We start from the raw sequence: 25176 nt of genomic DNA on the forward strand, positions 1-25176 counted from the left end.
AGAAACTTATATGCAGGTCAGGAAGCAACAGTTAGAACTGGACATGGAACAACAGACTAGTTTCAAATAGGAAAAGTAGTACTTCAAGGCTGTATATTGTCACCCTGCTTATTTATCTGATATGCAGAGTACATCATGAGAAACACTGGGCTGGAAGAGGTATAAGCTGGAATCAAGATTGCCGGGAGAAATATCAGTAACCTCAGATATGCAGATGACACCACCCTTATGGCAGAAAGTGAAGAGGAACTAAAAAGCCTCTTGATGAAAGTGAAAGAGGAAAGTGAAAAAGTTGGCTTAAAGCTCAACATTCAGAAAATGAAGATCATGGCATCTGGTCCCATCACTTCATGGGAAATAGATGGGGAAACAGTGGAAACAGTGTCAGACTTTATTTTTTTGGACTCCAAAATCACTGCAGATGGTGATTGCAGCCATGAAATTAAAAGATGCTTACTCCTTAGAAGGAAAGTTATGACCAAGCTCGATGGCATATTAAAAAGCAGAGACATTACTTTGCCAACAAAGGTCCGTCTAGTCAAGGCTACGGTTTTTCCAGTGGTTATGTATGGATGTGAGAGTTGGACTGTGAAGAAAGCTGAGTGCTGAAGAATTGATGCTTTTGAACTGTGGTGTTGGAGAAGACTCTTGAGAGTCCCATGGACTGAAAGGAGATCCAACCAGTTCATTCTGAAGGAGATCAGTCCTGGATGTTCTTTGGAAGGAATGATGCTAAAGCTGAAACTCCAGTACTTTGGCCACCTCATATGAAGAGTTGACTCATTTGAAAAGACTCTGATGCTAGGAGGGATTTGGGGCAAGAGGAGAAGGGGACGAGAGAGGATGAGATGGCTGGATGGCATCACCGACTCGATGGATGTGATTTTGGGTGAAATCTGGGAGTTGGTGATGGACAGGGAGGCCTGGAGTGCTGCAATTCATGAGGTCACAAAGAGTGAGACACGACTGAGTGACTGAACTGAACTGATAGCATTCTTTGCTATGCAAAAGCTTTTAAGTTTAATCAGGTCCCACTTATTTACTTTTGTTTTTATTTCCATTACTCCAGGAGGTGGGTCATAAAGGATCTTGTTTTGATTCATGTCATTGAGTGTTCAGCCTATGTTTTCTTCTAAGAATTTTATAGTTTCTGGTCTTATATTTAGGTCTTTAATCCATTTTGAGTTCATCTTTGTGTATGGTGTTAGAAAGTGCTGTCCAGTTTTCTCAACACCATTTACTGAAGAGGCTGTCTTTGCCCCATTGTATATTCTTGCCTCTTTTGTCAAAAATAAGGTACCCATGTATGCATGGGTTTGTTTCTGGTTTTTTTTTTATTTCTGGGCTTTCTCAAGACAAGCCAAAACAGTCTTTTTTTTTTTTTTCCAAAACAGTCTTGAGGAAGAAGAATGGAGCTGGAAAAATCAACCTTCCTAACTTCAGATTATACTACAAAGCTACAGTCATCAAAACAATATGGTACTGGCACAAAAACAGAAATATAGACCAATGGAACAAGATAGAAATCCCAGAAATATCCTATAATAATTTTAAAACAACAAAATTATGCTTTTTTTTTTTTTTTTGCTGTGTAGTGAGTGGGATCTTAGTTCCCAGACCAGGGATTGAACCCACATCCCCTGCATTTGCAGTGCAGAGTCTTAACCACTGGACCATCAGGGAAGTCCCCCAAATTATGCTTTGAATAACAGGGCTTGAGTATTTTCAGAGACCATAAAGAAGACCCCTTCAACTCAACAAAGAGAAAACTAGGGTGCAGAAAATTCCAGGACTAGCCCACACCCATACTCTATTTCTCCTAATTTGTAAGAGTACGGCCTATTACATTCCTTATAAAAGGTGGAGAAATAGCATTAGCATTTCACATATGATGATACAAGAGAGCATGAATATACTATAAAATGCGTAAAGTACACCTGCATACCACTCTACTCTGTTGTAAGTTTAGCCTAATGATGATAAAATATTTATAGTAAACATTAGCTTTTGAATTTAATTAACAGTATTTTTTCTTACCTTCTTAACATTTAGAAGGACTTTTAAAAGTTCTTTTTTATAGAGCAGTTCTTTTAAACTGCCATCTAGGGAGCTATGGATTGATTTTTCTTTTTCTTTAGATGATTTTCCCTTTGGCAAATAAAGTCATTGCAAATTGTTACAAATATCATTAGTTTATCAACTATCCATCAAAATACACTGTAGAAAAAGGAAACTTAGTCTCAGGAAATAGGAGTCCAGGACCCTAGTCTCAGATCTGTCACTAGTTTGTTGTGTCACCTTAGGCATCAGTGAATGTACGCATGTGTATGTGTGTGGTGGGGGGAGGGGGTGTGATTAGATGTCAGGGTGTTGAATAGGTTTCAATCTGAGGACCAATTCTAATTGATGACAATTTCCTAGAGTTTTGGATAGAGTAGGATTCTAGTGTTACCTTTGGCATTGGTGGGAAAGGTTGTTGTGATGGGTTTAAAGTATCTATTATGGCATTGGTGAGGGATGTTATATATCAATCAACCAAAATGATAAAAAGAATTATGTTTCAGGATTTTGTTTTCTAGCTCTTGGGGTGTGTATATGTGTATTTTCTCCCTCTAAACAGAACTTCATTAAACACAATAAAAAGTTGAGAACAGTTATATTTCTTTAATTAGTGTTGGAGGGGTGTCCATTAATAGTTTTCTAAAACAAGTGGCAAGATCACCTCACCATTGCCCTAGATTTACAGCTTACAGGAGATCTACTGATGAGAATTAGAAATTCATTTAAAGGCATTTGAAGGAAGGCCAATGAGGTTGTCATTTGGGAGACAATTCACTTACAAATGGAGCCTCTTAGGAAAAAACATCTTGATTGAATCACCATTTCTATTGTTTGTCCCATTCTATAGGAATAAGATTCGCTTGATAACAGGCTCATTACTATTACATTCACATACATCTCACACATAATATTATATCCAGTTTATGCTGCATAATAGATATTTTGTGAATCACTTACCCCATGGTATGCAATTCTGGTACCAAAGTATCTGGGAAGCGAGCTTAGTACTGATCAGAAGATGAGCATGAAATAATGGTACTAGAAGCAGAGTGTGTTGAAGAAGCATTAAAAAGGCTCAAATGGTATACTGAACTCTTGTCTTAAAGGAAAATGTGTTGTAAATAAATAGGGGACTTGTTTTCCATTTTGTCTTAGAATATTGTGTATAGCCCATCTATGACTGTTTCGATTAAATCATATTTTCCTGAGTCATAAATTTGGTGTTTGTGGAACCTGAGAAGGATAACATCAGGGCTGAAAAGGTTGGTGAAACCCTGATTCATTGGGAGACCATACTGTAGCTAGTGGGTGGGTGCTGCATGACACAGAATTCCAAGAATTTCATCATGAAGAGGAGATAAGAAAGACAGTCTTCAATTATGAACATTTCAAAATGGGAGCAATAGACTGGTATGCTAGTCTCTTTCCTTCTTTTCTCCTTTTTATGGGATGTGAAAAATTATGGTAAACTTGAGGCTGAACTAGGAATGTGTAGTGTGTGGGGACTGTTATCTATGTAAACTCATCAAAGATGGGTCTTTGGGTCTGCAGTTGAGATGCTACATAGTATACTATGCTTTGCAGACTCTTAGGAGCCCAGGTTGAAAGGGGGAATCAAAATGATGGAGTAACATTAAGCTAGGATCCTAAAATCCATTGTGGCAAAGACTGCTGATTGCTCTTCACTAGCCATTCTCTCCGTTATTTTTAGTAATAGTATCCTCCTCCAGCCAGTTTTCAAGGAGCACATGTGAATCAAGATATGGCAATGTAAATAAGTGTAAGCCAATCGGATGAGAGCAAATATATGAGTACTTTTGAAGTTGTCTCCTTATATACCACCCGTTTGCTTTGAGTTGTCTCTTCTTCCTGGTCTGCTAGCTAGGAAATGGTGACAGTTGAAACAATTATGAAACCATGTGTCACCAATGTAGGGCCACCCTGCAATCTCTAGACTGCCTTTTGGGAAAGTAGTGAATTTCATTCTTATTAGAAGTCAGTGTTTGGGGGCTTTCTGTTATAGTAGCTAGCTAATACAGAAAATGGTACCCAGAAGTGAGCTTCAAGGTAAAAATAACTAAAATGATGCTCAGTTGTCTGGCAGTGGTTTGAAGACCAACAGAAAGTACAGGTTCTCATGCTACTGACTGTAGGCTGTGGAAAATTATTTGGTAAAATTTCATCTCTAGTAACTTGAAAGACAGATGACATGCTTACTGAATCTGCTGGTATAGGGTAACTACATGGAAAAACTCAAGTGTTTGATGTTTCCTGGCTTTTTCCTTCTGGTTTTTACAAAAGAGAGATGAAAGTAGACAAAATTTTCCCAGTTTGGAAGCAGAGCTGGGAAGAAACATAAATCTGCTTCTGCCTATGATGTGCAAGTTAAATTTGGGGATTTGCCAGGTTGGAAAAGTCAACTCTTCTGTAGCAAAGTTCTAAAGGTAAATCTGTGTTTTAGAACTTTTCTCACAAATCTGGTAAGACACCACATTCAAACCAGGAAGCAACTCAGAGGCAAGGATCTTATTAAAGGCTTCGCTTTCCCTCCCAAGCTGACTGTTTCAAGTGGCCTTAGGGTAGCAGTCATGAAACTGAGAAAATATAGGGGGCAGTAAATAAAACAAAAGTTACTCCACTTAAGATCTGTGCTCTAAGGAGAACTTTAGGAATGGTTATTGCACTTGGAACTTGGCAGGAGCAAGCCCGTAAGAGCCTATCACAATTTTGAGGGAATTGTTCTGCCAAAGAAGTCACAGGTCTGGCCTACAAAAGCTTATTGTTTCTAAAGCAGCCCATCCCTCCCTCCCAAACATGTACATCAGAAAGCTGGACTATTTACTGACATCTTCTTCTCTGATTATGGGGCCACCATGATGGTGAATGAGAGAAAACTACCTAGAGAACAGTGCCAGTGGCCACAGAGAGTGACTGACAAAGCGGTACCTCCTGGTGAACAGAACCAAGTTCCAACCAAGACAGTGCCTGTCCTTCCAGGATGAGGCTGCTGCTGCTGCTGCTAAGTTGCTTCAGTCATGTCCGACTCTGTGAGACCCCACAGATGGCAGCCCACCAGGCTCCCCCGTCCCCGGGATTCTCCAGGTAAGAACACTGGAGTGGGTTGCCATTTCCCTCTCCAATGCACTAAAGCAAAAAGCGAAAGTGAAGTCACTCAGTCGTGCTCGACTCCTAGCGACCCCATGGACTGCAGCCCACCAGGCTCCTCCGTCCATAGGATTTTCCAGGCAAGAGTACTGGAGTGGGGTGCCACTGGGCTCTCCATAAATATTCCCAGTAGGGTTTATAGCTGAGGACAATTCATTGCTGTGCACGTGCCATCCTTTACGAATAGATGTTATGGCCGCTATCCTGTTCTGTCTCTACTTTTGCCTGTGAGCCCATAAGCATGCGTGGGTGTGTGTGTGTGAGTTGAATTGAGAGAAGGGGAGGGAGAGAGAGTAATGTGTTAGTTTGCAGGACCCTGAAAAGTCCTGATGGAAAGGACATGTACCACTCAGAGTCCCAAGACTTTGAGTTGGAGGAAATATAGTGTGTGAATGTGTTCCATATGTACAGAAAGACTGTGTATGAGTATTAGGGTGGCCAGAGTTGGTCTATGATAGAAACTAATAACTCCTTCCTAGTAGTCTTTCTGTCCTTTTTAGGAAGAAAACCCTCCCACCCAGCTAGGAGTAACACTTCTTTACCTCCCTTGCAGCAAATTACTGACCAGTTGGCTATGGGCAAAAGAGATACAGGATTTCCATGTCATCTCCTTCAAGGTTAATTCACATGTCCTAGTGCCGGGGGCCAGCGTGAGGAATTCCGCCCATGGCAAAGGTCATGAGGAAGGAGGCTTGGCGTACGCAAAGGCGTGATAGAGCCTCAGGAAACCCCCTGTTCCCGAGCATCTAACCCCAAAACCAGAGTCTGTTTTATGCTCTCACCTACACCTCTGACTTTACGGGGGGCTCTCCCCCATAACCGTTTCTCTCGGAGAAGGAGTAAACGTGCAGCTCCAAGGCAATAAAAATTCTTGGGCGAGACAGGAGTGTTTCAGCTTACGGACTCCTCTGAAGGTTATCTAGCCCACCTGTATAGGTTTGTCCAGCCACATGTGATTGCTTGCAGCCTCCCAACCTGAGAGGCACAAGATGTTTTAGACTTACTAAAGGCAAATTATTTTGGGGAGTTAAAATTATTAGTATAGTTGGTTAGGAATTATATTGGTGAAGGGTCTCTTCATTTGTTGTGTCAATAATTGCTGCTAATTCCCTGCTCTGGGTGGGACAAGGATGTCTCAGGTCAAACCTCTCTGCTGACAGACTAGCTTGTGTGACAGGATTATCCTTACTGCCGCCACTAGGCACATGACTGTTTACTACCTCTCAACCATAAACAGCACAGAGAGTTTTGGAGTATTTTGAGAGTCTTAATTAGCGTAGGACTTTCTCTTCTTGTTGAGTCAATGATTGCCGCCAGGCCTCCATATCCTTAGGCACCTGGGAATATATTAATCAATGTATTTGGAATATAGCAAAGGAAATATGGTAGTTTTTGATGTTAGCAATACTAGACTTTTTGAGTTAATGGATTTTCTCTTTTGTAATAGATCACTGTACTTTGTTATATATCACTGTGTCCTTGCTGTGTAAGAATGTAACTTTATCATATCTTAAGACTAAATAGATCTTAAGGGGAGCATTGGTGAAAGGATTTTCATTTGTTGGGTTGATGTTTGCTGCTAAATCTCCATGTTCCCTACCCTTATAATGAATATAACTAGCATATAGGAAGAAATAAGTATTAACCTTTAAGCATATAGGAGAAATAAGTATTAACCTTTAAGACTAATCATGTTAACCTTGGGTTGAATAAATTCCTTTCTTGATTGTAACTCACTACACCCTCACCCTATAGGAATGTAACTTTATTTGGAGGGTGGTGCCTGGTTTAAGAAAAAACACCCTTGGAAGAAATAAGTTTTTTTTGGTTATCAGAAAGAAAGGATCATAAAATGTAAGCAGGTCTCACTCATGGCCAGAAGATGATGTAATATTCCTAAGACCTTTTTTTTTTAATACATTTATGTGAAGCACCTGATTTTGATAAAGGTCAGGACTGCTGACCCCCACGTGACTCTGTATTCATCCCTATGTGTAACAAAAGGTATATAAGCAAACCCAAAAATAAAGAAATCGGATCAGTTTCCGGAAAGACTGATTCCCCCATGTCGCTTCTTTCTTGCTCCCGTTTTTCTGGCTGAATTCCCATCTGGAGCATGGATGCTATTCCACGTAATCCAAGTTATTCAGCCTCTTTTTCTCCACTAATCTTCCTACTACACTATCCATTTCTAATCTCTCTCTATCTGTGATTAAATATGTATTTTTCCAAAGACGCCGACTCCGTCCCCACCTTCGAATCACCCTGGATCCATCGGGGCTGGACCCCGGCATCCTAGAAATATTTTTTGCCCTGATTCTGATTGGGGAATGTTGTTGTGGTTCAGTCACTGAGTCGTGTCCAACTCTGCAACCCCATGGGCTGCAGCATGTCAGTCTTTCCTGTCCTTCACTATCTCCCAAGTTTGCGCAAACTCATGTCCATTGAGCCACTGATGCCACCCAACCATCTCATCCTTTGTCACTCCCTTCTCCTCCTGCCTTCAATCTTTCCCAGCATCACAGTCTTTTCCAATGAGTCTGATGCTTGCATCAGGTTGCCAAAGTATTGGAGCTTCAGCTTCAGCATCAGCCCTTCCAATGAATATTCAAGGTTGATTTCCTTTAAAATTGACTGGTTTGATTGGGGAATAGGGGAACACTGAAGCCCTGGTAGAGGATGGTGGAGGGGATCCACCAGAGCTGAATGGGTCACATCCGGCCTGCTCTGTGAGAGAGTAAGAAACTTCTGTCTTATTCAGATCACTATATTTTGGAGTTGTAGTGTTTGAGGTATTTTTTCCTTATGTCCCTAAGCAACCTTGATGTGGTACGTGTAGTAATAATGGAATGAATGGCTGAGATGTTTCTATTAAGCCCCGAGGAAGCATAACATGTTACCACAGGGGCTGGAGAAGACTCTTGAGAGTCCCTTGGACTGCAAGGAGATCAAACCAGTCAACCCTAATGGAAATCAACTCTGAATATTCATTGGAAGAACTGATGCTGAAGCTGAAGCTCCAATATTTGGGCATCTGATGCAGAGCCAACTCACTGAAAAAGACTATGATGATGGGAAAGATTAAGGGCAGGAAGAGAAGGGAATGACAGAGGATGAGATGGTTGGATGGCATCACTGACTCAATGAACATAAGTTTGAGCAAAGTCTTGGAGATTGTGAAGGACAGGGAAGCCTGGTGTACTGCAGTCCATGGGGTCACAAAGAGTTGGACACAGCTTAGTAACTGAATAGCAAAAGACCTTCAGTGAAGAATTTCTCATTGTTGAGAAATTTCTCATAGTGTTGGGGTTGCTTGTATCTGTCTTGAACAGGGTTAGATAAATAGTGACATGGTTTGGTTTTCAAAATATGTATATTTAGATTGATTACCTTTTTTTTCTGGTGAGACTATCATTAAATATATTTATATAACTGATCATGTCCTAATAAGGCTGGAAGATGTTCTGTACAGTTTCAATATGTTTTTATAGAGTTAACCTTATCTCCATCATTCTTGCAGAAACTCACTGTAACAGGATAAATTAATGACTTAGTATGATATTCTTTAATAAACAACTACAACAAAATATGGAATGAGACCAGCTAAATAATGGATGCTGTGCAAATTCTACAACAATAGTGATACCATGATAGTATCACTCAGGCTTCTCTCATGGCTCAACCATAAAGAATCTTCCTGCAGTGCAGGAGACTCAGGTTCGATCCCTGGGTTGGGAAAATCCCTTGGAGGAGGAAATGGCAGCCCACTCCAGTATTCTTACCAGGGAAATGCCATGGACAAAGGAGCCTAGCATGCTGTAGTCCATGGGGTTGCAAAAGAGTTGAACAAGACCTAATGACTAAACAACAAAAACAGCAACAAATAGTATCACTCACATAAGGTTATAGAATTAATTTTACCTATCATTTTACATTTGGACAAAATTGCAGATGTATACCTAGCTAATGTTCTTTTTTAGAATAAATTTCAGTTGTATACCACTGAAGCTTAAAATAGAACCCAGATACCTTGGATGTCTATAGGATGACCCATTGGCACATTTCATATTGGCAGAGAGATGCTTAAGATAATTACTAGAGGCTATTTTAACTTAGCCCAAATTGTGCTGATCTAATTTGTAGTGCCAGGGGAAATATCAATAACCTCAGATATGCAGATGACACCACCCTTATGGCAGAAAGTGAAGAGGAATTAAAAAACTATACATGACAAACCCACAGCAAACATTATCCTCAATGGTGAAAAACTGAAAGCATTTCCCCTAAAGTCAGGAGCAAGACAAGGGTGCCCACTTTCACCACTACTATTCAACATAGTTTTGGAAGTTTTGGCCACAGCAGTCAGAGCAGAAAAAGAAAAGGAATCCAAATTGGAAAAGAAGAAGTAAAACTCTCACTGTTTGCAGATGACATGATCCTCTACATAGAAAACCCTAAAGACTCCACCAGAAAATTACTAGAGCTAATCAATGAATATAGTAAAGTTGCAGGATATAAAATCAACACACAGAAATCCCTTGCATTTCTATACGTGAATAACGAGAAAATGGAAAGAGAAATTAGGGAAACAGTTCCATTCACCATTGCAACGAAAAAAATAAAATACTTAGGAATATATCTACCTAAATAAACTGAAGACCTATATATAGAAAACTATAAAACATTGGTGAAAGAAATCAAAGAGGACACTAACAGATGGAGAAATATACCATGTTCATGGATCAGAAGAATCAATATAGTGAAAATGAGAATACTACCCAAAGCAATCTATAGATTCAATGCAATCCCTGTCAAGCTACCAACGGTATTTTTCACAGAGCTAGAACAAATAATTTCACAATTTGTATGGAAATAAAAAAAAACCTAGAATAGCCAAAGCAATCTTGAGAAAGAAGAATGGAACTGGAGGAATCAACCTGCCTGACTGCAGGTTCTACTACAAAGTCACCGTCATCAAGACAGTATGGTACTAGCACAAAGACAGAAATATAGATCAATGGAACAAAATAGAAAGCCCAGAGATAAATCCACACACTTATGGACACCTTATCTTTGACAAAGGAGGCAAGAATATACAATGGAGTAAAGACAATCTCTTTAACAGGTGGTGCTGGGAAAACTGGTCAACCACTTGTAAAAGAATGAAACTAGAACACTTTCTAATACCATGCACAAAAATAAACTCAAAACGGATTAATGATCTAAACATAAGACCAGAAACTATAAAACTCCTAGAGGAGAACATAGGTAAAACACTCTCTGACATAAATCACAGCAGGATCCTCTATGACCCACCTCCTAGAATATTGGAAATAAAAGCAAAAATAAACAAATGGGACCTAATTAAACTTAAAAGGTTCTGCACAACAAGCCTTCAGAATGGGAGACAATAGTAGCAAATGAAGCAACTGACAAACAACTAATCTCAAAAATATACAAGCAACTTATGCAGCTCAATTCCAGAAAAATAAACGACCCAATCAAAAAGTGGGCCAAAGAACTAAATAGACATTTCTCCAAAGACATACAGATGGCTAACAAACATGAAAAGATGCTCAACATCACTCATTATCAGAGAAATGCAAATCAAAACCACAATGAGGTACCATTTCACGCCAGTCAGAATGGCTGCGATCCAAAAGTCTACAAGCAATAAATGCTGGATAGTGTGGAGAAAAAGGAACCCTCTTACACTGTTGGTGGGAATGCAAACTAGGACAGCCAATATGGAGAACAGTGTGGAGATTCCTTAAAAAACTGGAAATAGAACTGCCGTATGACCCAGCAATCCCACTGCTGGGCATACACACCGAGGAAACCAGAATTGAAAGAGACATGTGTGCCTCAATGTTCATCACAGCACTATTTGTAATAGCCAAGACATGGAAGCAACCTAGAAGTCCGTCAGCAGATGAATGGATAAGAAAGCTGTGGTACATATACACAATGGAGTATTACTCAGCCATTAAAAAAAATCAGTTCTAATGAGGTGGATGAAACTGGAGCCGATTATACAGAGTGACGTAAGCCAGAAAGAAAAACACCAATACAGTATACTAATGCATATATATGGAATTTAGAAAGATGGTAACGATAACCCTGTATGTGAGACAGCAAAAGAGACACAGATGTATAGAACAGTCTTTTGGACTCTGTGGGAGAGGGCAAAGGTGGAATGATTTGGGAGAATGGCATTGAAACATGTATATATCATATATGAAATGAATTGCCAGTCCAGGTTTGATGCATGATACTGGATGCTTGGGGCTGGTGCACTGAGACGACCCAGAGGGATGGTACAGTGAGGGAGGGGGGAGGGGGCTTCAGGATGGGGAACACGTGTATACCTGTGGCAGATTCATGTTGACGTATGGCAAAACCAATACAATATTGCAAAGTAATTAACCTCCAATTAAAATAAATAAATTTATATTTAAAAAAAAACCTTTTGATGAAAGTGAAAGAGGAGGGTGAAAAAGTTGGCTTAAAGCTCAACATTCAAAAACGAAGATCATGGCATCTGGTCCCATCACTTCATGGGAAATAGATGGGGAAACAGTGGAAACAGTGACAGACTTTATTTTTTTGGGCTCCAAAATCACTGCAGATGGTGATTGTAGCCATGAAATTAAAAGACACTTACTCCTTGGAAGGAAAGTTATGATCAACCTAGATAGCATATTGAAAAGCAGAGAAATTACTTTGCCAAAAAAGGTCTGTCTAGTCAAGGCTATAGTTTTTCCAGTAGTCACGTATGGATGTGAGAGTTGTACTGTGAAGAAAGCTGAGCGCTGAAGAATTGATGCTTTTCAACTGTGATGTTGGAGAAGATTCTTAAGAGTCCCTTGGACTGCAAGGAGATCCAACCAGTCCATCCTAAAGGAGATCAGCCCTGGGCGTTCTTTGGAAGGAATGATGATAAAGCTGAAACTCCAATACTTTGGCCAACTCATGTGAAGAGTTGACTCATTGGAAAAGACTCTGATGCTGGGAGGGATTGGGGACAGGAGGAAAAGGGGATGATAGAGGATGAGATGGCTGGATGGCATCGCCGACTCGATGGACGTGAGTTTGAGTGAACTCCGGGAGATGGTGATGGACAGGGAGGCCTGGTGTGCTGCGATTCATGGGGTCGCAGAGAGTCGGACACAACTGAGCGACTGAACTGAACTGAATTTGTAGTGTGGTTTTAGTGAGGCAAGGATCTGCCTTAGTTATTCATTGTTTACATATCTGAGGTGTTTTAAATCAAAATATATCTCACCAGAACCTTGTTTGTGTATGGATGAGCCTTGGTGGGGTAATATGCATTCTTCCACCCAGAAACCCATTGACAATCCCAAGACCAAACTCTATTAGACACGTATCATAGATGTACTTTTTATACTGTTCATGGAGTTCTCAAGGCAAGAATACTGAAGTAGATTGTCATTTCCTTCTCCAGTGGACCACATTTTGTCAGAACTATCCCCCATGACCTGTCTGACTGGGTGGCCCTACAAGCATGGCTCATAGTTTCATTGAGTTAGACAAGGCTGTGGTCCATGTGATCAGTTTGATTAGTTTTCTGTGATTGTGGTTTTCATTCTCTCTGCCCTCTGACAGATAAAGATAAGAGGCTTATACGGAAGCTTCCTGATGGGATAGACTGACTGTGGAGGAAACTGGGGCTTGTTCTGATGAGCGAGGCCAGGCTCAGTAAATCAAATCCCCTATGATTATACAGTGGAAGTGACAATAGATTCAAGGCATTAGATCTGATAAACAGAGTGGCTGAAGAGCTATGGACAGAGGTTTGTAACACTGTACAGGGGGATTAAGACCATCCCCAAGGAAAAGAAATGCAAAAAGTTTGTCTAAGGAGGCCTTACAAATAGCTGAGAAGAGAAGGAAGCTAAAGGCAAAGGAGAAAAGGAAAGAGATAACCAGTTGAATGCAAAATTCCAAAGAATAGCAAGGAGAGATAAAGTCTTTCTAAGTGATCAATATAATGAAATAGAGGAAAACAATAGAATGGGAAAGACTAGAGATATTTTTAAGAAAATTAGAGATACCAAGGGAACATTTCATACTGTTCATGGGGTTCTCAAGGCAAGAATACTGAAGTGGTTTGCCATTCCCTTCTCCAGTGGACCACATTCTGTCAGACCTCTCCACCATGACCCTCCCATCTTGGGTGGCCCCACACAGCATGGCTTAGTTAGAACTGGACATGGAACAACAGACTGGTTCCAAATAGGAAAAGGAGTATGTCAAGGCTGCATATTGTCACCCTGCTTATTTCACTTCTATGCAGAGTACATCATGAGAAACGCTGGGCTGGAAGAAGCACAAGCTGGAATCAGGATTGCTGGGAGAAATATCAATAACCTCAGATATGCAGATGACACCACCCTTATGGCAGAAAGTGAAGAGGAACTAAAAAGCCTCTTGATGAAAATGAAAGAGGAGTGTGAAAAAGTTGGCTTAAAGCTCAACATTCAGAAAACTAAGATCATGGCACCTGGTCCCATCACTTCATGGGAAATAGATGGGGAAACAGTGGAAATAGTGTCAGACTTTATTTTTTTGGGCTCCAAAATCACTGCAGATGGTGATTGCAGCCATGAAATTAAAAGACGCTTACTCCTTGGAAGGAAAGTTATGACCAACCTAGATAGCATATTGAAAAGCAGAGATATTACCTTGCCAACAAAGGTCCATCTAGTCAAGGCTATAGTTTTACTAGTAGTCATGTACAGATGTGAGAGTTGGACTGTGAAGAAAGCTAAGTACTGAAGAATTGATGCTTTTGAACTGTGGTGTTGGAGAAGACTCTTGAGAGTCCCATGGGCTGCAAGGAGATCCAACCAGTCCATCCTAAAGGAGATCAGTCCTGGGTGTTCATTGGAAGGACTGATGCTGAGGCTGAAACTCCAATACTTTGGCCACCTCATGCAAAGAGTTGACTCATTGGAAAAGACCCTGATGCTGGGAGGGGTTAGGGACAGGAGGAGAAGGGGATGACAGAGGATGAGATGGCTGGATGGCATCGCCGACTTGATGGACATGAGTTTGAGTGAACTCTGGGAGTTGGTGATGGACAGGGAGGCCTGGAGTGCTGTGATTCATGGGGTCGCAAAGAGTCGGACATGACTGAGCGACTGAACAGAACTGAACTGAACTGAAGGGAACATTTCATGCAAAGATGGGCACAATAAAGGACAGAAATGATATGGACCTAACAGAAGCAGAAGATATTAAGAAGAGGTGGCAAGAATACATAGAACTATACAAAAAGATCTTGATGATACAGGTAACCATGATGATGTGATCACTCACCTAGAGCCAGACATCCTGGAATGTGAAGTCAAGTGAGCCTTAGAAAGCTTCACTATGAATAAAGCCAGTGGAGGTGATGGAATTCCAGTTGAACTATTTCAAATCCTAGAAGATGATGCTGTGAAAATGCTGCAGTCAATATGCCAGCAAATTTGGAAAACTCAGCAGTGGCCACAGGACTGGAAGAGGTCAGTTTTCATTCTAACCCCAAATAAAAGCAGTGCCAAAGAATGTTCAAACTATGGCACAATTGCACTAATCTCACATGCTAGCAAAGTTATGCTCAAAATTCTCCAAGTGAGGCTTCAACAGTATCTGAACCATGAATTTCCAGATGTTCAAGCTGTATTTAGAAAAGGGAGAGGAACCAGAGATCAAATTGCCATCTCTTGGATCATTGAAAAAGCAAGAGAGTTCCAGAAAAGCATCTACTTCTGCTTTATTGACTATGCCAAATCCTTTGACTGTGTGGATCACAACAAACTGGAAAATTTTTAAAGAGATGGAAATACCAACTACCTTACCTGCTTCCTGAGAAAGCTGTATGCAAGTCAAGAAGCAACAGTTAAAACTGAACACGAAACAACAGACTGTTTCCAAATCGGGAAAGGAGTACATCAAGCCTGTTTATTGTCACCCTCCTTATTTACCTTATATGCAGAGTACATCATGCAAAATGCCAGGCTGGATGAAACACAAGATGGAATCAAGACAGCAGGGAGAAATATCAATGACCTTAGATACGTAGATGACACCACCCTTATGGCAGAAAGTGAAGAGGAACTAAAAAGTCTATTGATAAAAGTGAAAGAGGAGAGTGAAAAAGCTGGCTTAAAACTCAACATTCAGAAAACTAAGATCATAGCATCTGGTCCCATCACTTCATAGCAAATAGATGGGGAAACAGCAGAAACAGTGTCAGACTTTATGTTTTTGGGCTCCAAAATCACTGCAGATGGTGACTGCAGCCATGAAATTAAAAGATGGTTGCTCCTTGGAAGAAAAGTTATGACCAACCTAGATAGCATATTCAAAAGCAGAGACAATGCTTTGCTGACAAAGGTCTGTCTAGTCAAAACTGGTTTTTCCAGTAGTCATGTATGGATGTGAGAGTTGGAGTATAAAGAAAGATGAATGCCTAAGAATTGATGCTTTTGAACTGTAGTGTCAGAGAAGACTCTTGAGAGTCCCTTGGACTGCAAGGAGCTCCAACCAGTCCCTCCTAAGGGAAATCAGTCCTGAATATTCATTGGAAGGACTGATGCTGAAGCTGAAACTTCGATACTTTGGCCACCTGATGTGAAGAACTGACTCACTTGAAAAGACCCTGATGCTGGGAAAGATTGAAGGCAGGAGGATAAAGGGATGACAGACGATGAGAGGATGGGATGGCATTACTGACTCAATGGACATGAGTTTGGGTGGGACCTGGGAGTTGTTGATGGCCAGGGAAGCCTGGTGTGCTGCTGTCCATGGGGTTGCGAAGAGTCAGATACGACTGAGCAACTGAATGGAACTGAACTTATAGATGTACTAATAAGTGGATTAATAGCATTTGTGATAAGAGTGGATCCTCAAAAGTTTGCACTCCAAGATGCTTTAGGATAGGCCACTAAGTATATGTGTGAGGGGAGAAGATACCATAAAATATCAAAATAAAGATATTTTTCTTGTTAAGGAGAAAATTTTCTAGTCTGAGAAACTGATATTCAAGAGCTTGGATTTATAATCATCATCAGTAAGGATGCTCTGTATTTTGGATATGGGGTAATACGATTTAAAATTATCATGATCTGCTTTTTAAAATAATTAATTATTTGATTATTTTGGCTGCACTAGGTCTTAATTGCAGCATGCAGGATCTTTGATCTTTGTTATGGCATACGTACTCTTAGCTGCAGAATGTGGGATCTAGTTCCCTGACCACGGATTGAACCTGGGCCCCCTGCTTTGGGAGCACAGTCTCAGCCACTGGACCTCCAGAGAAGTCCTTAATCTGCTTTTTATATACAGAAATCTCCATGGTATCTGATCCACTGACCACAGAGAACAGCCGCTGAATTGCACTTGGAATAATTGCATTGGTCATGTTAAACTGTCTGGCCCCACTTCTCTTTCTTTGTTGAGGACACATCAGCTGATGGAAGCTAAAGGGAGACTGACTGGATTTAGTGTTAGGTTTGAACTTTTAGTGTTGGGTTTATAAACTCAGGTTCTAATCCAGAGTTAGCATCTCAGTCCAAACACTAAGTAATTATTATGCATTTGAATCACACAGAATGACTTTATGTACAAAAAAATCTAGTTAATCTGGGAAATCAAGCTTAATTGAAATGCATCACTTCATTTATAGCTCTGCCTCGACATCTTTCAAAATTTAAAGACAGAAAAAGTAAACATTTAAACACTTTGCTGTGGTGAACAGCTTATTTGTTTTAATGCTCAGAAATTTAGAAAGGTCATTTAAACAGGGAGTAGAAGGGTCCCTTTCATTTTCTTTATTCTGTGTTGTTGCCATTCAAATGTTTTCAATGCTCCTGTAAAATCAGAGAATAGGGACCTCTCTCCCCTACTCCAGTTTTTCTTTCTGCTTTGTAATTCTTGGTGAACTCTGCCTGTATCTGAGGCATGCTGATGGAGTTTTGTGTATTGCTATTTCAAGGGCAGAGTCAGTTAAACGTTCTGCAATTGAAAAAGCTTTTCCCTATGTTACATTGTTAGATATAATACAGCTACAAATAATGCTTTTACTTGAAGTTTCTGTTACTGTTTATTTGTAGCACATAATGGTCTAAATAAAACTGCTAGGCTTATAGTTCTCCAGGCTGACATGATCAATAATTATATACAACAGTTTAAGCTTTCTTTCTGCCAAACTGTGTAAAGATGAGCCAGAAAGAAGGCCACAGATGCTGAACTTGATGTTTTCCTCTCTCTTGACAGCTTCAGTGTCAGGCTCTGCCAAGTGAGTTTATCTTATATCCATGTAACTATGGAGCACCTTTGGTGTAGAGAGCTTCCATAGTGAGTTTATCTCACATCCACATAACTATGGAAATTGATTTTGAATTAGGGGAGTACAATGTTGGTACAATGGGAAATATGGTGCTGTTTTGGCCACTGCTATACTTAGGGACATCCCAGGTAGTGCTAGTGGTAAAGAACCTGCCTGCCAATGCAGGAGACTTATGAGACCTGGGTTCAATCCCTATTTTGGGAAGATCCCCTGAGGAGAAAATGGCAACCTACTCTATTATTCTTGCCGGGAGTACCCTCATGGACAGAGGAGCCTGGTGGGCTCCTGGTGGGCTATAGTCCATAGGGTCACGAAGAGTTGGACACAACTGAAGCAACTTAGCTCAGTTCATACTTGGGTTGGGATTTCCCAGGTGGTGCCAGTGGTAAAGAACCTGCCTGCCAACACAGGTAACATAAGAACCACAAGTTCAAGTTCAATCCCTGGATTGGGAAGATCCCCTGGAGGATGGCATGGCAACCCACTCTAGTATTCTTGCCTGGAGAATCCCATGGACTGAGGAACCTGGTGGGCTACAGTCCATAGGATTGCAGAGTCAGTTACCACTGAAGTGACTTAGCATACACACACATACTTAGATTAATATTTACAATGATCCCAGAGATAATTACTTTTCTCAATTTCTGTGTTTTGGTTGGGTTAAGTGGAACTTGTATCACATCCTGCTGGTGATCTTTACAAGTCCCATTGGTTCCTAAAAGATTGGAACAGTGTCTGGGTCACAGTATGGTCATGTGATCTAAGAATTTCACTCATGTTCTATCTCCTGGTGTCTGGCTTATCATGTCCACACCATCATCTGCCCATCCTCATCTTTTGGGAGATTTTCCCTACCCAGGGATCGAACCTGCACTCCTGCACTGGAGGAGGATTCTTTAGCACTGAGCCACCTAGGAAGCCCCTTTTCTTCCTTAGAAATGGATTAAGAATGGAGAAGAGAAGGAAAAAGGAAGAAGAGGGAGGTTGTGTCTTAGCCACGACAACTTTCTATCTCAAAAAGACACATAATTTCTCCTTTATTCCTTTCCCATGTGGCTAAAACCTCCCCACACTGCAGCACAGTGGACACTGGCTAATGCTCCTCTACCCTCGAGAACTGGCCTAGTTTAGGTCACCAGTGAATCCTTGATCACCAAATCCAATGCACACTTTTCCAGGCCTTCACTGACTTGACTTTTCTGGACATTGACATAGTTTGAAATTTCCTCCTTGATGTTATGTTTCCTTTGGCTTCTGTGGCAAGTCTGGCCTTTTCCTCATCTTCCTGCTCCTTAAATATTTATGTTCCTGGTCCATGTGCATCCTTCCCAAAGCTGTACCATTAATTAGGAGGCAGGATATTGTAATGCCTAAAAGCTTGAATTCTGGAACTAGATTGCCTAAGGCTTGAGTCCTGGCGGTTCTAGTTGGATAAGTTGCTCTATTTGTTGATGCCTCAATTTTGTCATGGAAAAATGGGGATGTTACTAGTAGTTTCTCATAGTGTTGTTGTGAAAATTAGATTATTTAATATACATAATGTGCCAAGAATAGTGCCTAGAAAATGGCAAATGTTTTGGAAATCCTTATTATGAGAAAGAGAGAGAGGCAAAAAGACAGTGGGAGAGAGAGAGAGATAATTCTTTGCTTAAAGATATTTGAATGACTCTGGTCCTCTGCTGGAATATCTAAACAAGGTCTCAACATCCATGCTCAAGAGATACAGGGAACATAGCTCACATACATGTTTCTTTTTCCTTCAAAATTTTAATTTAGTCTGGATACTTTTTAATAACTTCCTCATTTGAACATTTTGATCAAATAAACCCTGGTCACTGTAGATTGTAGATTGCAGATCAGTGTCTTGTTTTCCCTCTTTGAATGTCAAACCAGCTTTCTATGCTCACCACATATTTGGAACTTCCAACTTACTATACTAAATCTAGCCTTAAAAGAGAGGACATAAAAATTATTAACATGGAGTCTCCACCTTTTTCTCAGCCCTAAAGCAATGCAGATGACAGGGAAGATGTTTATTCCAATGATCACAAGAGAAACCTTGGGAGCAGCAGACAAATGATACTTCCCAGAGATTCAGATGCTGGAGGGTGTTAGTGATGGTGGTGGTGATGAAGGTGGTAGGGGTGGAGGGTGTGCTTCCAGATGCTTAGACTTCAACTTTGTGATGAGAGAGAGCTGTAGCATAGTTATGGGATTTCTCCAGCTAGAGTCGTTGATTCTCAGATGAACAAGAAATATTCTCCAAAGCGTTTAAAGCAAGGACTGTTGTGGTTTGTGAAGGAAGTGTTAGGAGGAGATAGGGTGGATAAAAAGGAGGGGTTTTAATGCAGTTTTACTTCAGTCTACTCATATCCCTAAAAGCTTTCAGTAAATGCAAGTAAAGTACTCAAGATCTTTTTGAAATGACAGTAGGTTGTTGCTCTGTATTTCCTCATTGCCCTGCTAAGACCATACCATGTGATTCCTGGCCTCATAAGAGTTGAATAAGCCCATATCTTCTCAAAGCATGAAGCTATTTCTTCGTTCATTGTGAACCACATTCCTCTGTTTGTATAACTCAAGATCTTTCTGCTTTGCTGTTTAGTTGTCAAGACTGTTCCTTGAAAAGGAAGACTGTGCTTGTAATGGGAATTTAAACAGGGCATTTATATAGTTTCAACACAGTCTGTAGGATTATAGTTAACTGGCTGTCTAGACAAGTTGTTGCAGTTTTGATGACACTTTGATGATGTGTTGGGCTTAACTGAAAACCACTAGACCATTCAGGTATGACCTAAATCAAATCCCTTATGATGATACAGTGGAAGTGAGAAATAGATTTAAGGGACTAGATCTGATAGAGTGCCTGATGAACTATGGGTGGAACTATGATGAACTATGGATGGAACTATGATAAACTATGGATGGAGGTTCATGACATTGTATAGGAGACAGGAATCAAGACCAACCCAAGAAAAAGAAATGCAAAAAAGCAAAATAGCTGTCTAAAGAGGCCTTACACATAGCTGTGAAAAGACGGGAAGTGAAAAGCAAAGGAGAAAAGGAAAGATATAAGCATCTGAATGCAGAGTTCCAAAGAATAGCAAGGATAGATAAGAAAGTCTTCCTCAGCGATCAATGCAAAGAAATAGAGGAAAAGAGTAGAATGGGAAAGACTAGAGATCTTTTCAAGAAAATCAGAGATACCAAGGGAACATTTCATGCAAAGATGTGCACAATAAAGGACATAAATTGCAGGGACCTAAGAGAGACAGAACATAGTAAGAAGAAGTGGCAAGAATACACAGAAGAACTGTACAAAAAAGATCTTCATGACCCAGATAATCACGATGGTGTGATCACTCACCTAGAGCCAGACATCCTGGAATGTGAAGTCAAGTCGGCCTTAGGAAGCATCACTATGAACAAAGCTAGTGGACATGATGGAATTCCAGTTGAGCTATTTCAAATCCTAAAAGAAGACGCTGTGAAAGTGCTGCACTCAATATGCCAGCAAATTTGGAAAACTCAGCAGTGGCCACAGGACTGGAAAAGGTCTGTTTTCATTCCAATCCCAAAGAGAGGCAATGCCAAAGAATGCTCAAACTACCGCACAATTGCACTCACCTCACACACGAATGAGAGGGTAACAGGCAGGAAGGCCAGGGTCTCCAAACAGAGGAAATAGGCTGCAAGTGTCAGACATTTTTATCTCTCTTAGGCTGCAGGAGGAAACAAACTAGCGATATATTTTCCTTCTCTATACAAATTTAAAAGGAGGTTTCTCTTAAAATACTCTGTTGCCATAATGACACCTGATTTCACCTTAAGTTAACTATTCTCAAACCTTGAGTTAACCAATGCATTTTTCTTATGGAAATGTTTGTCTTAAACTATGTTAATGTATTATGCATTTACCCCAGACTCTGTCTTCAAGTCTGTTCCGCCTAATGACTCAGAACCTACTTGACAAACCATTATGTTATACTCAGATATTGTTCCCCTAATTTATGTAAACAAAACTATTTGTATGGTAATCTGCCCTTCTACAAGATTCAAGTCAATCGTTTTATGGCCCAGGTTGAATCCTCTGGTGCCAAGATTATCCCAAGATACATTTTATGGATGAGGGGCCTGGTGCCATTTTGAGTTTTGAGATATTCCTTTCTTTCATTAACAGATGGCTAGTAACTATATAACATCCAGCTGAAGACTAGCAGAGGGGTGCTCTTTCTGCCCCCTTCTGATGCCTATGTCAGAAGCTTTCTCTATCTTCTTTATACTTTAATAACAGTTTATTACACAAAAGCTCTGAGCAATCAAGCCTCGTCTTTGGCTCTGGAATGAATTCTTCTCCTCCAGAGGCCAAGAATCTCGGCGTCTTTTTGTGGATCAACAACAACCTTTCACTAGTAAAGTAATGCTTAAAATACTCCAAGCCAGGCTTCACCAATATGTGAATCATGAACTTCCAGATATTCAGGCTGGTTTTAGAAAAGGTAGAGGAACCAGAGATCAAATTACCAACATCTGTTGGATCATTGATAAAGCAAGAGAGTTCCAGAAAAACATCTACTTCTGCTTTATTGACTATGCCAAAGCCTTTGACTGTGTGGATCACAATAAACGCTGGAAAATTCTTCAAGAGATGGGAATAGCAGACCACCTGACCTGCCTCTTGAGAAACCTATATGCAGGTCAGGAAGCAACATTTAGAACTGGACATGAAACAACAGCCTGGTTCCAAATAGGAAAAGGAGTACGTCAAGGCTGGAGAAGGCAATGGCACCCCACTCAGTACTCTTGCCTAGAAAATCCCATGGATGGAAGAGCCTGGTAGGCTGCGATCCGTGGGGTCTCGAAGAGTTGGACACGACTGAGCAACTTCACTTTCACTTTTCACTTTCATGCATTGGAGAAGGAAATGGCAACCCACTCCAGTGTTCTTGCCTGGAGAATCCCAGGGACAGAGGAGCCTGGTGGGCTGCTGTCTATGGGCTCGCACAGAGTTGGACACGACTGAAGCAACTTAGCAGCAGCAGCAGCAAGGCTGTATATTTTCACCCTGCTTATTTAACTTATATGCAGAGTACATCATGAGACACGCTGGGCTGGATGAAGCACGAGCTGAAATCAAGATTTCTGGGAAAGACATCAATAACCTCAGATATGCAGATGACACCACCCCTATGGCAGAAAGTGAAGAAGAACTAAAGAGCCTCTTGATGAAAGTGAAAGAGGAGAGTGAAAAAGTTGGCTTAAAGCTCAACAATCAGAAAATGAAGATCATGGCATCCGGTCCCATCACTTCATGGGAAACGGAAGGGGAAACAGTGGAAACAGTGGCTGACTTTATTTTTGGCAGCTCCAAAATCACTGAGGATGGTGACTGCAGCCATGAAATTAAAAGACGCTTACTCATTGGAAGGAAAGATATGACCAACCTAGATAGCATATTCAAAAGCAGAGACATTACTTTGCCAACGAAGGTCCATCTAGTCAAGGCTATGGTTTTTCTAGTAGTCATGTATGGATGTGAGAGTTGGACTATAAAGAAGGTTGAGCACCGAAGAATTGATGCTTTTGAAGTGTGGTGTTGGAGAAGACTCTTGAGAGTCCCTTGGACTGTAAGGAGATCCAACTAGTCCATCGTAAAGGTGATCAGTCCTGGGTGTTCATTGGAAGGACTGGTGTTGAAGCTGAAACTCCAATACTTTGGCCACCTGATGTGAAGAGCTTACTCATGTGAAAAGACCCTGATTCTGAGAAAGATTGAAGGCAGGAGGAGAAGGGGATGACAGAGGATGAAATGGTTGGATGACATCCCTGACTCAGTGGATATGGGTTTGGGTTGACTCCGGGAGATGGTGATGGACAGGGAGGCCTGGCGTGCTGTGGTTCATGGGGTTGCAAAGAGTCAGACACAACTGAACGGCTGAACTGAACTGGGCTTAATTGAACACCTCTTGATTTTGAATCATCGTGTAATGAAGGACTGGGCCAATTAATGAAAACATACTGGCTGTATCAGTAATAAATATTAGAATCATATGACGCAATGAGGACCTAACTTCTCTGTTGCTGAGTGAGTCACCCAGCGCTTATGCCTGTTGTAAGGATTTAAATTAATTTCAGCAAGCAGTACTCACTGCCTTTAAAGCCTTTTGTAGATGACGCAATGGCTCCCAAGGGTAAATGATACAAACTTCCTGTCCTCTAGCACCTCACAATTTAGTGGAGGAGCAGCACACATAATTCATTAGAACAGAAGGTCCTGAGTGTTTTATTAAAATATCTGCTTAAACAAAATGAATCCATACCATTGCTTATAGAGCCTAAGTGCTTATATAGACATTCGACTATTTGGACAACAATTTCTATAATGTTCCTTTATCATTTGAGAGACTTCCTAGGTTTGGGGGACTCCTGGGTGAAGAAGACACAAACCCTATTTTCATGATTGGGAGAGAGAGATGCAGACAAACATGGAGGCAAGGGTGATAACACACCTATGGAGGGGACACAGTGAAAGGAGTGACCACCTCCTTCTGGGCATGAGCGGGAAGTAGGAAGAAGCAAAAGACTTCAGCTGGTGTGAGGGGGGCTCACCAGATGGCAGGAAATAGAGAGACACTGTGGGTGGAGGGAACAGCTGAGTCTTTATACCCACCTTAAATTGGTGCTTCAGGGTTCGTCGGTCTCATTTTACATTTAGAGTTTCCTCAGAAGACAGTCTTGATTTGATTTCTCAACTTTCTACAATTATTGAAGCAAAATTTTCAAACTCTTTGTGTGTGAAAACAAAGTTACCTAGGCATTGGGATGACCATGACAATAAGAATTGAAATAATGTTTAGGGTAACATGTAGATAATACATAACTTTGGGTATCACCCTTATTTTTTTCACTTCAGATTGCTTTATTCACACTAAAATGTTTGATAAATTTTATGTACGAGTTGTGATATTAAGTTAGAGAACCAAATTTTATGAATGTTTGGAAGTTTCATTTCAGAGTCAAAGCCTTATTTGAAACTGCCTCCTTCCTTCTTAGTGAAATCTTTTATATATTGTAATCTTCTGGAAATAGTCATTAAATGGCACAGTCAATCACTATCACTCATTCTCATTTTCTTCTGGAAAGATATACTCCTTTTAAAACAGAAAAACCAAGGCCAGTTAAAATAATTCTATTTTTAAAGTGTGGTTGTGATAGATTTTTTTTTTTTTTAAGCAGAGGGTTGGTTCTGAGTATAGAGTGTAAGCCATAACAAGGCAAAAGACACACAAGTGATAGTGTAAATTATAATACTTATGAGTTATATATTAAATGTTCAGCTTTACCTTCATTTCTTTTAAAAAAATATGGACAGAGAAATCAAAGGAATGTATTATGTGGCCTTTTTATTATTGTAAAGATTATTAATCGTAGTGGAGAAGGTGATGGCACCCCACTCCAGTACTCTTGCCTGAAAATCCCATGGACAGAGGAGCCTGGTAGGCTGCGGTCCATGGGGTCGTGAAGAGTCGGACAGGACTGAGCGACTTCCCTTTCACTTTTCACTTTCATGCACTGGAGAAGGAAATGGCAGC

Source organism: Ovis canadensis, chromosome 8, assembly GCF_042477335.2.
Source record: "Ovis canadensis isolate MfBH-ARS-UI-01 breed Bighorn chromosome 8, ARS-UI_OviCan_v2, whole genome shotgun sequence".
NCBI lineage: Eukaryota > Metazoa > Chordata > Mammalia > Artiodactyla > Bovidae > Ovis > Ovis canadensis.